Source organism: Oncorhynchus masou, chromosome 22 (assembly GCF_036934945.1).
Source record: "Oncorhynchus masou masou isolate Uvic2021 chromosome 22, UVic_Omas_1.1, whole genome shotgun sequence".
NCBI classification, from domain to species: domain Eukaryota; kingdom Metazoa; phylum Chordata; class Actinopteri; order Salmoniformes; family Salmonidae; genus Oncorhynchus; species Oncorhynchus masou.
In genome coordinates this window covers 30,526,768-30,539,733 of record NC_088233.1, presented here as the reverse complement: position 1 = coordinate 30,539,733, position 12,966 = coordinate 30,526,768, and the positions used below count along the sequence as shown (strand labels likewise).

Here is a 12,966-nt window from a genome sequence, read left to right as displayed (position 1 = left end):
ACCTAGGATAGGATAAGTAATCCTTCTCACCCCCCCCTTAAATGATTTAGATGCACTATTGTAAGTGGCTGTTCCACTGGATGTCAGAAGGTGAATTCACCAATTTGTAAGTCGCTCTGGATAAGAGCGTCTGCTAAATGACGTAAATGTAAATGTAAATGTAAATGTCTTCTGAATTGGTCGGAAGCTGACCCTCTTCGTCTCTCTGCTGCCTTGTTGAGGTAATCCTTCTCAGCAACCCAGCTAGGCCTTTCCCTTCCGATGTCGCTTTGGGGGTGTTGGTGGTAGAGGTGCTGCTGGTGCTTTGTGGTTCTTCCCTGACTTGTGCAGCTGTCAGCTTCAAGGCTTCCTGGACACAGCTGGCAGTGTCAACTTTTGCAGCCCCAGGCTCATCTAAAAGCTCCTTTTGAAGCAGGGGTCAATGTAACAAGCCATGTGCATGACTCTCTTTCCTGTATCTGTTGTTAAGATCTTCTCTCATTACCCTTTTCATCTCCTTGGTCAGGGATGGCGCCTTATCCTTTTCCACCAGAACATCACGAGTGATGTGGTCTAGGACAGGCTTGATGTCTGACAGTGTCACTCGTGTCTCTGAGGCAAGTGCATCTGTAAACTTGCTCAGAGGTTCAAGGAGCTGGCACAGTTGCTCCATGAAACTTATGTCGGCATCGTTGGGCATCAGATATCATGTTCCTCTTTCTCCAGTGTCACACAGACTGGCTGCTTTTGGCTGAGGAAGCATCTTGTGTGTAGATCCCCACCCGCTTACCACATCATGGATCAGAGCTTTCTGTGGCACGTTGAGGGCAGCTTGCTTTTCTCTGTTCTCTCCTTCTCTTCCAGCTCTGTGAGAAGCCTTGGACCAGATGACGGCAGGCCTGGACTGCTGTGTCAACTCTCTGAGACTTTGAGATGGCCAGGTTCAGATTATGGCCAAAGCCACAGATCTGGGAACTATTCAAAAGACTTGAACTTGTTTGTGGTTGTACACACCAGGTCTGTCTTGTTGATCCCCAACTCTTCCAACATATTCTCAAACAACTCTGATGATGTGAGCCAAGTGATCTTTTGGGAAGAACTGTGTTTCCAGGAAGTTAGATTCCAGTTACCAGTCTAGGGTGAGGTAATGGATAGTGAAGCTGATGTAGGGTTGACCACCTCCGCTTTCACTGGTCCAGAGGTCAGTAGTTGCAGAAAATGATGTGCCTTGAGCCAATTTTTTTCCAACATCAGCTTTAACCTGGTTGTACAGGTTTGGGATTTCAGTCTTGGAAAAGAATGTTCGTGATGGCACTTTGTCGTGAGGCACGGCAACCTTCATCAGCCTCAGAAAGCCAGGCCTCTCAACAATTTGAAATGGCATCATGTCCTTTCCAATGTAATATGAAAGGGCTGCAGTGAGGTCTTGAGCATTTTTTGATGTGGGTGCATAAGCAGCCTGCCTTTTAAATGCTCGAGTGTTTTTGTCAAAACGGAAGATGAGGAGGGACCGGTAGCGTCACTTTGTTTGCCTGCTGCACGCCCACTCTGTAAATCAAGGTAATAGCAAATGTATATTATTATTATTGTTATTATTCACACACAATCTTCTGTGTTGCATTTGAGTACATGCAATGACCCCGTAAACAATTTATATACAGTGCCTTGCGAAAGTATTCGGCCCCCTTGAACTTTGCGACCTTTTGCCACATTTCAGGCTTCAAACATAAAGATATAAAACTGTATTTTTTTGTGAAGAATCAACAACAAGTGGGACACAATCATGAAGTGGAACGACATTTATTGGATATTTCAAACTTTTTTAACAAATCAAAAACTGAACAATTGGGCGTGCAAAATTATTCAGCCCCCTTCAGTTAATACTTTGTAGCGCCACCGTTTGCTGCAATTACAAATGAGTCTTAAGAAGACAGTGATAGTAATTGCAATGAGCCCAACAATTGACATAAATACAGGAGTCTTGTATATAAGAGTCTATAGTGTTTCTCCTGTTGGAACAGTTTTACAACCAAGTCGGCGTCTGACGGATTTTAAATGAACAAAATATGTTGGTTGGGTGACTAAACTACATAACGTGTTATTGTGTGCAATGGGTGAATAGTATGCAGACACACAATGTAACAAGTGCGCTGAGAATTGGAAGCAAGTATGGGGAGTGAGTGTTTTAATAAATAAACTAACAATAAACACAAAACACAAACAACGCACCGACATGAAAGAGTCAACACCTGAGGAAAGAACCAAGGGGAGTGACAGATATAAGGAGGATAATCAAGGAGGTGATGGAGTCCAGGTGAGTGTCATGAGGCGCTGGTGCACTTGACGATGGTGACAGGTGTGCGGGATAATCAGCAGCCTGACGACCTAGAGGCCGGAGAGGGAGTATACATGACACACGACGCATACAGCAGCAGAACAATGTGTAGTGTTTTTACAACAGTAGGTTACACTGAAAGCTTCAGTTGACACTATTGACAAGCTATTAGCAAGTTAGACAGACAAACATGACATTTTTCGACATTTCGAAGTCCCCACAACATGCATTGAGCTAAAAGTTAACTTACCTTGCGTTTGCTATAAAGTAATGGGTGGTGGTCACGACGATGACTCAAGAGATTTGAAGTGTTGCCCCCTTTCACAGCGTTTTTTTGTTGTTGCATGTTCTGAGAACAGGGTGACCATCTTTGATTAAGTTTCCTTCAGCACTCTTGAAAAACCAGAATTATGACCATACTTCAGATTTGGTCCTCTTAGAAGACATTTAGCTTGTCCGGGAGCAAGACATCGATGTCCGCAACATGGCTGGTTTTCCCTTTGTAGTCCGTGATTGTCTGTAGACCCTGTCACACTGTCTGAGCCGTTGAATTGCGTCTCCACTTTGTCTCTGTACTGACGTTTTGCCTGTTTGATTGCATAAAGGAGAGCATAACTGCATTGTTTGTATTCTACCATATTCCCAGTCACCTTGTCATGGTTAAATGTGGTGCTTCCCGCTTTCAGTTTTATGTGAATACTGCCATCTATCCACAGTTTCTGGTTAGGGTAGGTTTTAATAGTCACAGTGGTAACAACATCCCCTACACACTTCCTGATGAACTCAGTCACCGTATCAGTGTATGCATCAATGTTATTCTCAGAGGCAACCCGGAACATATCCCAGTCCGCATATTCAAAACATTCTTGAAGCATGGCTTCTGATTGGTCAGACCAGCGTTGAATAGACCTTAGCAAGGGGACCTTCCTGTTTGAGTTTCTTTCTATAGGAAGGGATGAGTAGAATGGAGTCGTGATCTGATTTACTGAAGGGAGGGCCGGGGAAGGCCTCGTAGCCATCCCGGAAGGGAGAGTATACATGGCTATGACTATAATCAAAGATAATTCTCTTGGGAGGTAATACGGTCTGCATTTGATTGGTGAATCAAAGGACTTGAGTTTCTGTACATTTTCCCAATCAGACTGTGATCAGTTAATCATGAAACATACACCTCCGTCTTTCTTCTTCCCGGAGTGTTCTTTATTCCTGTTTGTGCGATGTACTGAGAACCCAGGTGGCTGTATGGGCTTGGACAGTATATACAGAGAGAGCCATGATTCTGTGAAACAGTATATGTTACAGTCCCTGTCCCTGATGTCTCTCTGGAAGGAGATTCTCATCCTGAGCTTGTCTACTTTATTGTCCAGGAACTGAAGTTCGTACTAGAATTAATGTTTTGAACACGTTCTTCTTGGCCATGGGCATTCTGCAGTGCCCGGCCAGTTGGAAGCCTCTTGAACTGAGGGTGTAGAGGGTTCGCCAACGACAGCCAGTGCCTTCCTTTTGGTTGTCTTGTGGAACAGACTGCTCAACTGTGCCTGAGGTCGACCAATTACTTTGCTGGCTGTGTTTACTATCCTGGTTAGTTTTCTTTTGCTCCTCATTTTTTAATCACCATTACCAGACTGTCATATTAAATGTGAGGATACTCTCCACCAGACTGCTTTACATCCTCTCCAGAACATCCTGGATGACCCTGAAAGAGGTTTGCTTTAAAAAAAAAATACAGTCTATATTCTCTGTAAAGCTCAGCTTGTCATCAATTTGTGGCCCTAGGTATTTAAAACAACCAATCATTTCCACTGTTTGGTCCTTCAGGTAGAGTGGTTGGGACATTGGCAGGTTGTTGCCATTGATGATCAGCTCATTTGTCTTGTCCACATTGATGTGGAGGGCACTTGACCAGCACCATTCTTGAAGGTTGTTGGCCTGTTTAAAATAGCTGTCCCAATCTGACTTAGCATCTTTAAAAAAAGCCATGACATTCTATACTGTCACCTAATCAAACATTCTATCTCAAATCTAAAATGGTGGAGTATAGAGCCAAATAAAAAATAAATAGCTTCACTGTCCAAATATAAGCTCAGCAAAAAAAGAAATGTTCTCTCACTGTCAACTGCGTTTATTTTCATAAACTTAACATGTGTAAATAAGACTCAAGAGACATAAACTTAACAGGTCCCACAGACATGTGACTAACACATTAATGGAATAATGTGTTCCTGAACAGAGGGGGGTCAAAATCAAAAGTAACAGTCAGTATCTGGTGTGACCACCAGCTGCATTAAGTACTGCAGTGCATCTCCTCCTCATGGACTGTGCAAGATTTTCTAGTTCTTTCTGTGAGATGTTATCCACTCTTCCACCAAGGCACCTGCAAGTTCCCGGACATTTCTGGGGGGAATGGCCTTAGCCCTCACCCTCCGATTCAACAGGTCCCAGACGTCCTCAATGGGATTGAGATTTGGGCTCTTCGCTGGCCATGGCAGAACATTGACATTCCTGTCTTGCAGGAAATCACACACATAAAGAGCAGTATGGCTGGTGGCATTGTCATGCTGGAGGGTCATGTCAGGATGAGCCTGCAGGAAGGGTCCCACATGAGGGAGGAGGATGTCTTCCCTGTAACACACAGCGTTGAGATTGCCTGCAATGACAACAAGCTCAGTCCGACGATATTGTGACACATCGCCCCAGACCATGACGGACCCTCCACCTCCCTCCAAATCGATCCCACTCCAGAGTACTGTCCTCGGTGTAACGCTCATTCCTTCAACAATAAACGCAAATCCGACCATCACCCCTGGTGAGACAAAACCGCGACTCGTCAGTGAAGAGCACTTTTTGCCAGACCTGCCTTACAACATTGCCTACCAGCCCTCAGTCCAGCCTCTCTCAGCCTATTGAGGACAGTCTGAGCACTGATGGAGGGATTGTGCGTTCCTGGTGTGATTCGGGCAGTTGTTGTTGCCATTCTGTACCTGTCCTGCAGGTGTGATGTTTGGATGTACCGATCCCGTGCAGGTGTTGTTACATGTGGTCTGCCACTAATGCGGACAATTGAGGACGATCAGCTGTCCATCCTGTCTCCCTGTAACGCTGTCTTAGGCATCTCACCGTGAGACATGCCCCCCTGCAACCCCGGTTTCTGTAACAACAACACAGCTACCTGCTCTCCCTGCCCCCCTGGGACATTCTCTGATGGGGTCAAAGCTAACAAAATAGCCCTTTCTCCCTTGTCCTTTCTGCTTTCCCAATGGGCGCTGGTTTTTATTTAGGTTTAATTTCCAAAATGTTGATCTCTTTCTCTCCCTCTCCTCTCCCCATTCTCTCTCTCTCCCAGTGTGTGAGTCGTGTCTGGCAGGTACTGAGCCTGCTGTATGTTATCAGTTTAAGTGGTGGAATGTTGTACCAGCCAACATGAAGACGTCCTGTATCAACGTGAGAAGCTCCAAGTGTGACGGTATTAACGGTGGGTTGGTGCAGCTGCACTCGCTGAGGTCTAGAGGGCACTGTTGCTCTTTACTGTTGTTGACATGTTCCTCTTAGGCTATGGGGTAAGAGGAACAACCCTCCTGGAAAGCTGCTGATATGCAGGCTTTTACCGCAGGAGAAGAATAAAGAGAGACTATCTCTCCAGATGGAGGGTTGAGTACCCCTGCCTTCAGCAAAATGCATAGGTGGGCCATGAGACACATTTGAGTTAGTCAGGGAAGACCCTGTTGTGTGTGTATCTGTTCTGATATGTATGTATCTCCCTCAGGTTGGGAGGTAGCGGGGAATCATATCTGCAGTGGCGCACGGGGCTCTGATAATGACTACCTCATCCTCAACCTCCACGTACCTGGCTTCAAGTGAGTCTGTTAACCTCAATCTGTCTGTCACTGTCTCTCGCTCTCTTCCCCTCTCCTTCTTGCTCTCTCTTAATTTGTGTGTGTGTCCATCCTCAAGCCTCAGTAACAAGTGGTGTAGGGACAGAGTTTATCCATATCATCTGTGAGTTTGACATGGTGTGTTCAGCTGACTGTGAGCTGTACTTTATGATGGTGAGAACAACCAATAAAGAAAAATCCACACTCACTGCAAACTACACCGTAGCATATACACAAGTGTGTGGGCATTTCTATTCCTTTAATATGACTTTTGTAATTGGCAACTGGAAAATAGTTGGACATGTGTAAACTACTTTTGAATGTGTAAAGGAAAGGACATCACTGTGTGTAGGATATAAACAGGAAGAGAACGACGGTGGTGGAGTTGTGGGAGGGCAGTAAGGTCAGACAGTCATACACATACATCGTGACCAAGAACACCTCTGTATCATACACATAGGCCTTCCAGAGGACCAACCAAGCCTCTGACGTCAGTACACAGACACAATGCAGTAACACACACACACAATGCAGTAACACAGACATCCAATTGTATACTAATAGAGCACTTTCTCTCTTTCTCTCCTCCAGGTGCGTCAGAATGTGAACGGCATGGTGCATATCTACACCATCTCAGTGAGTAACACGGTAGACAGTGTGTCGTCAGAGTATCAGGCCTGTGCCCTCCTCTCCCAACCCTCCGGCTCGCTGAGTGTCCCCTGTCCTCCAGGACACTACATACACACACACACACACACACCAGCCAGTGCACAGAGTGCCCCTCAACACACACCCCACCTCACACAACACCCAGAGTCCAGAGGTCTGAAAACCCTGTGGAGCATCCAGCAAGAGTAACAAGGTGTGTGTGTGTGTGTGTGTGTGTGAGAGGGTGGGTCGAGCTTGGTGAATAAAAGTGTGTGTCCATTGTTTGTTCTACAAGTTGCATAATAGTGCACAACTGAATGTTTGTGTGTTTTTCCTACTCTGATAACAAAGTGTCTCAGAGTTTTGACTACAGTTCTCTCTGCTCTGTTGGAACCCTGATGAACAGACCCAGTTTTACCTCTAAAGTACTACCACCTCTTCAACATCAGACTCTATGGAGAGGTATGCAGGCACACGCACACACACATTGATTAACAATATTTTCAACCTACAATTACATTGTGATCCTGAATTGAGCTTCAATTTCTCAGGATAGGAGGGCTGTGTGTACAGATAATGTGACTGACCTATCCAGCGCCGACTCTCAGAAAGAGACAGGGGAATCAACCAATGTGGTGGAGAGTTTCATCTGTCAATCAACCATCATCCCCTCCAGTGGGCGGGGCTTCCGCACAGCACTATCCTCCCAGTCCATCAGCTCAGCAGACACGTTCTTGGGTGAGTACGCACAACAACACACTTTCCTTGTAACCTGATGCCAATCTTTGGCACTGGTATAGAATAGGTGTTGTTTGATTAATTAATGGACAGGTTTGGGGAGTAACGGATTACATGAAAACTAATCCGCTACGTTACCAGCAAAAATATTGTAATCAGATTACATATACTTTTGAAAATCTAGATTACTTCTTGGATTACTTTTCAATTTAGAAAGGATGTTTGCGAGACATTGTTTGCGGACACCTTTTCTGTTTTCTCAATGACATTCTAATTAGCAATGAAAAAAAGGGTCGCAAGTTTAAGTAGGTTCTGCCTGAGCGAGTCTGACCACAAGTCAGAGACCACTGATGACACAGCAAATGTCTTTGATGGATTGCGGAAAAAGAGCAGGAATAGGCTTTTGTAGGCTACAGTTCAAGCTATGTCTTCCAATGGTGCGACTGCTGTTGGCATCCAAAGATGATCCAACTTGAATAAACGCTTAGCGGTAAGGATGACAGCAGTGGTGTCATCTACAGACAATACCTTATCACTTATTATTGACATCTACATAGCGCATTGATGTGAATCACATTGCTACTCTCTCATTTACCTATTTGCACCTTATGGATTGTGGTTGTTGTGGATGGCTGCTCACAAATGTATATATTTATTATCATTTTTAAAATGTTTATTTAACCTTTTATTAAAATAGGCCAGTCAGTTAAAAACAAATTATTATTTACAATGATGGCCTTCACCGGCCAAACCCGGACGACACTGGACCAATTGTGCACCACCCTATGGGACTCCCAATCACGGCCGGTTGTGATACAGCTTGGATTCAAACCAGGGTGTCTGTAGTGACACCTCTAGCACTGAGAGGTGCACCACTCGGGAGCCTTAACCCAATAATGGTAGTATTGAAGAAGTTTAAGCTGCCTATCAATCATTATTTTTGCAATCAGCGGACAGTTGGTGAAAAATGCCCTCTTGCAACAGGTGCGGATCCCAGCCTATGGAATACAAATGTGAGGGAGTTCCTACGTTCTAAACTTCTCCACGAAATTGTGCTCCAAACTGTCAAAAACGAGTTTCATTTAAGAAGACCACAAGTGGGGCTTTTATTACTCAATCTAATTATTGCTGGAAAAGGCCTAACAGACACATGCTCAAACTCGTGCCTTAGTCTTAAAAGGGGCCATCTTCATTTGTATTTATTTAGAAATAAATGAATGATATACAGTACCAGTCAAAAGTTTTAGAATACCTAGTCATTCCAGGATTTTTCTTTATTTTACTATTTTGAGGGGAGGCTTGCAAGCCGAAGAATACCATCCCAACTGTGAAGCACAGGGGGTGGCAGTTTCATGTTGTGGAGGTGCTTTGCTGCAGGATGGACTGGTGCACTTCACAAAATAGATGGCATCATGAGGATGGAAAATTATGAGGATAAATTGAGGCAGCATCTCAAGACATCACCAAGTTAAAGCTTGGTTGCAAATGGGTCTTCCAAATGGAAAATGGCCCCAAGCATACTTCCAAAGTTGTGGCAAAATGGCTTAAGGACAACAAAGTCAAGGTATTGGTGTGGCCATCACAAAGCTCTGACCTCAATCCTATAGAAAATGCTACCAAATACTAATTGAGTGTATGTACACTTCTGACCCACTGGGCATGTGATGAATGAAATAAAAGCTGAAATATATCATTCTCTCTACTATTATTCTGACATTTTACATTCAAAATAAAGTGGTGATCCTAACTGACCTAAGACGGGGCATCTTTACTAGCATTAAATGTCAGGAATTGTGAAAAACTGAGTTTAAATGTATTTGGCTAAGGTGTATGTAAACTTCTGACTTCAATTGTATATAATATTAAATTCAACTTTATCATGTGTGTTCCTGCTCTCTCCCTAGGACACGCTGTATGTGTAGAATGAACCAAAGCTGTGTAAAGGAGGGGTGTCCCTCCCAGAGAACAAGACCTCTCCGTGTAATAGCATGGACTTCTTGGTACAGGTGGGGGCGGCGATAGGAGCATTCATTAGAAAGGTAGCTAGTACCTGTAATGGATTACATTTAGAAAGTAACCTTCCCAACCCTGTTGATGGCTGAATGTGTGTAGGAGCACCAGTGGCCTCTGGATGGAGTGAAGGCAAGACCAGACTTGTTCCATAAGACCACCAACAAAGTCCTAAATGCAAACTTCTACCGGTAGGTTTATGTTCTCTACATCTTAAAACACATTCTAAAACAACCTCTTCTGTGGATACTGTTATTGGGGCCCAGCTAGTAGTTTTTAGTAGCTCTTACACAGTAGTACCCTGCTGTTTTTTCACCATATGTTGTGTTTCTATTGATTAGTTCTCTGGGGCAACCTCGGCATGTGAAGCAGGTCGTAATGTGGTGGTGACACTTCGCTGTAACTCGGATAGGAGCTCACAAGGAGAACTCACTGTACCCAGGTACTTACTGTCTGTCTGGCTCCTTCCCGCTCCTCTTCCCCCTCTCTCTTTCTCTCTTTTCCTCTTTCTGTCTTTCTCAGAAACTGCAGCCTCAATGGAGTTTTCGACTAAAAGGAGCGACTTGAAAGAAGTCCAAGCTCGAAATGAACTGCAAACTGAATTCACAGAAAATCTGAATCCTCTTGTGACTGTCAAATTAGTATAGAGTAGTTTGTTTTTCCTCCCAGGCAGCTAGTTATCTAACTCTGTGTGATGGGGCTGCAGGCTGGGGGAATGAAGGAAGCTGAAGACAAACATGGATTTAGCATTCAGATTTGATTAGATTAAATCTCATTGAGACTGTCCTTATAAAGTAATGGTTACATACATAACAGTTCCGGTATATTTCTCTGTTGTAGTCAGTGTCCGGCTGGGAGATGTGACAGCTGTACCTCGAGGGTGTGTCCTCAGTGTACCGCCACGGACTACCACCAGATAGAGACAGCCTGCAAGGGAGGTGTGTGCGTGTGTTATACTTACCATTCTCTATGTTCAGTTATAAACCGGGTGGTTCGAGCCCTGAATGCTGATTGGCTGAAAGCCGTGGTATATCAGACCATATACCACGCATATAATTATGTTGGAAACCCGTTTATAATAGCAATAAGGCACCTCAGGGGTTTGTGATATATGGCCAATATACCACAGCTAAGGGCCGTATCCAGGAACTCCACATTGCGTTGTGCGTAAGAACAACCCTTAGACGTGGTATATTGGCCATATACCACATCCCCCCAGGCCTTATTGCTTATTGACTGACTCAGTCCTTCACCCCATTAATTAATTCATACTTCTGGAAGAACAAGTACTGTAGGTTTTTTCTAAGTCTCCCCCTGTCTCTGATAGGCTGGAGTATAAATCCTCTAAGCTGGTGATGTCGTCCAATGAGGAGTGTGAACTGCCGGTGGTTGGACAGCTGTGATGGAGGGAGGGAGGGAGAGGTGGAGGACGAGGTAGTCTACTCCCAAAAAAACATCACTGTTACGCAAACTCAAAGCCATCACATCTAGGGTAAGAATCAAAAACTACGCAGAAATCAAACTACATTACCTACGTGTGTGCATTAATTTGCAAGTGCAGAATCTGTTTCTCTCTTGGTAATGCTAGATCAGGGACTAACTTGTGTATCTGTCTATTTCATCCACAGGGAAACGGAGAAAGTTATGAAACTGAACAGTTGAACTACTCACAGTCAAACGGATTGGTGTTGGGGGTAAAGAAAGAGGAAAGAGAACAGGGAGAGAGACCAACCCCTCAGAGACTTTTTCAACAGATCACCCCTGTTGAGTGTTTGAAACCTTAACACATACATACTACAGGAGGTTGGTGGCACCTTAATGGGGGAGGAGGGGTTTGTGGTAAAGGTTGGAGTGGAAGGAGTGGAATAGCATGAAATACATCAAACATGGTTTCCATGTGTTTGATGTCAGTCCATTCGCTCCGTTCCGGCCATTACTATGAGCTGTCCTCCCATCAGCAGCCTCCTGTGATAAATACACACATGCAGAGTACACACACCCCCTGAGAGAACACACACCCATAATGCACGCGCACTGACACAAACACATGTGAAAGGACATTACACCCTTCTTTCATTATCTCTGGATTATTGGTATATGGCTGGCATGATTTAAGAGGGTGTGTATGGTGTGGTATATGGCTGGCATGATTTAAGACGGTGTGTATGGAGTGGTATATGGGTGGTGTAATTTAAGACGGTGTGTATGGTGTGGTATATGGGTGGTGTTATTTAAGACGGTGTGTATGGTGTGGTATATGGCTGGCATGATTTAAGACGATGTGTATGGTGTGGTATATGGGTGGTGTTATTTAAGACGATGTGTATGGTGTGGTATATGGGTGGTGTTATTTAAGACGGTGTGTATGGTGTGGTATATGGGTGGTGTTATTTAAGACGGTGTGTATGGTGTGGTATATGGGTGGTGTAATTTAAGACGGTGTGTATGGTGTGGTATATGGGTGGTGTAATTTAAGACGGTGTGTATGGTGTGGTATATGGGTGGTGTAATTTAAGAGGGTGTGTATGGTGTGGTATATGAGTGGTGTTATTTAAGACGGTGTGGTATATGGGTCGTGTAGAGTCTAAATGTGGGATGTTTTTGTGTTATTTTCCGTCACTCTGTTATCAGGTTGCTTTGGTGGCCATGTTGTTTTTATTCAGGTGTTTTGCCATCTGAGACCAACTTCACACCAACCCTTAAACTCTTTCTTAATAATCTGGATATGAGGAAAGAAAGTGTTCCACGTGCCCTCTGAAAGGCTTGGTGCGATGTTCTTTCTGTCCAATCCTTTGAGATAGAAGTGCACACATAGCCCTAGATACCCGGCCAACTTACACACACACACACACCCTTGTACAGTCTCATCTCAGTCTGACCAGCACCGTCCGTGAGCAGTGACACATTTGATCTGTCTGGTTAGTTTTAGGGGGGCTGTGTAGGCTTTGGGTTACCATGGTGATGTTGAAGAGGGAGTGTCCCTCACCCTCTCCTAGTTCAGTCAGGCGTGGCGATGTTACATTATGCATACGATGATATGATTCTGACCTTCTTTCTGTTATTTCAAGTTAAATAAATTGTTTGTGTACACTTTGAATCTGTCCCTTCACTTCTAATGAAGGTCCTGCACACACAAAAAACAGCAAACAACACAGGCGTATCATTTGTTATGGTTTATTATGATGTCATCATGTCTTCATTATTGCACGCATCATGAGCTCTATTGCTTTGTGATTGGCCAGTCCAAAGAGGTCAGGGTTCACCTTGACTCCAGATTGTGGAGTAGGGTGAAATTGTCCCCAACCACTGATCTAGGGTCAGATACACTGTCATCCTCTAATGGTTACAGTTAGAATTGAGGATCTGGTCCTAGATCTGTGCTTA

The 12,966-nt window shown here is 44.3% G+C and overlaps 1 pseudogene; it reads left to right on the top strand.

Annotated features, from left to right (window-relative positions):
* The first annotated feature begins 5,439 nt into the window (after positions 1-5,439).
* On the top strand, positions 5,440-10,992 carry LOC135508817 (endosome/lysosome-associated apoptosis and autophagy regulator family member 2-like; annotated as a pseudogene).
* The last annotated feature ends 1,974 nt before the right edge of the window (positions 10,993-12,966 follow it).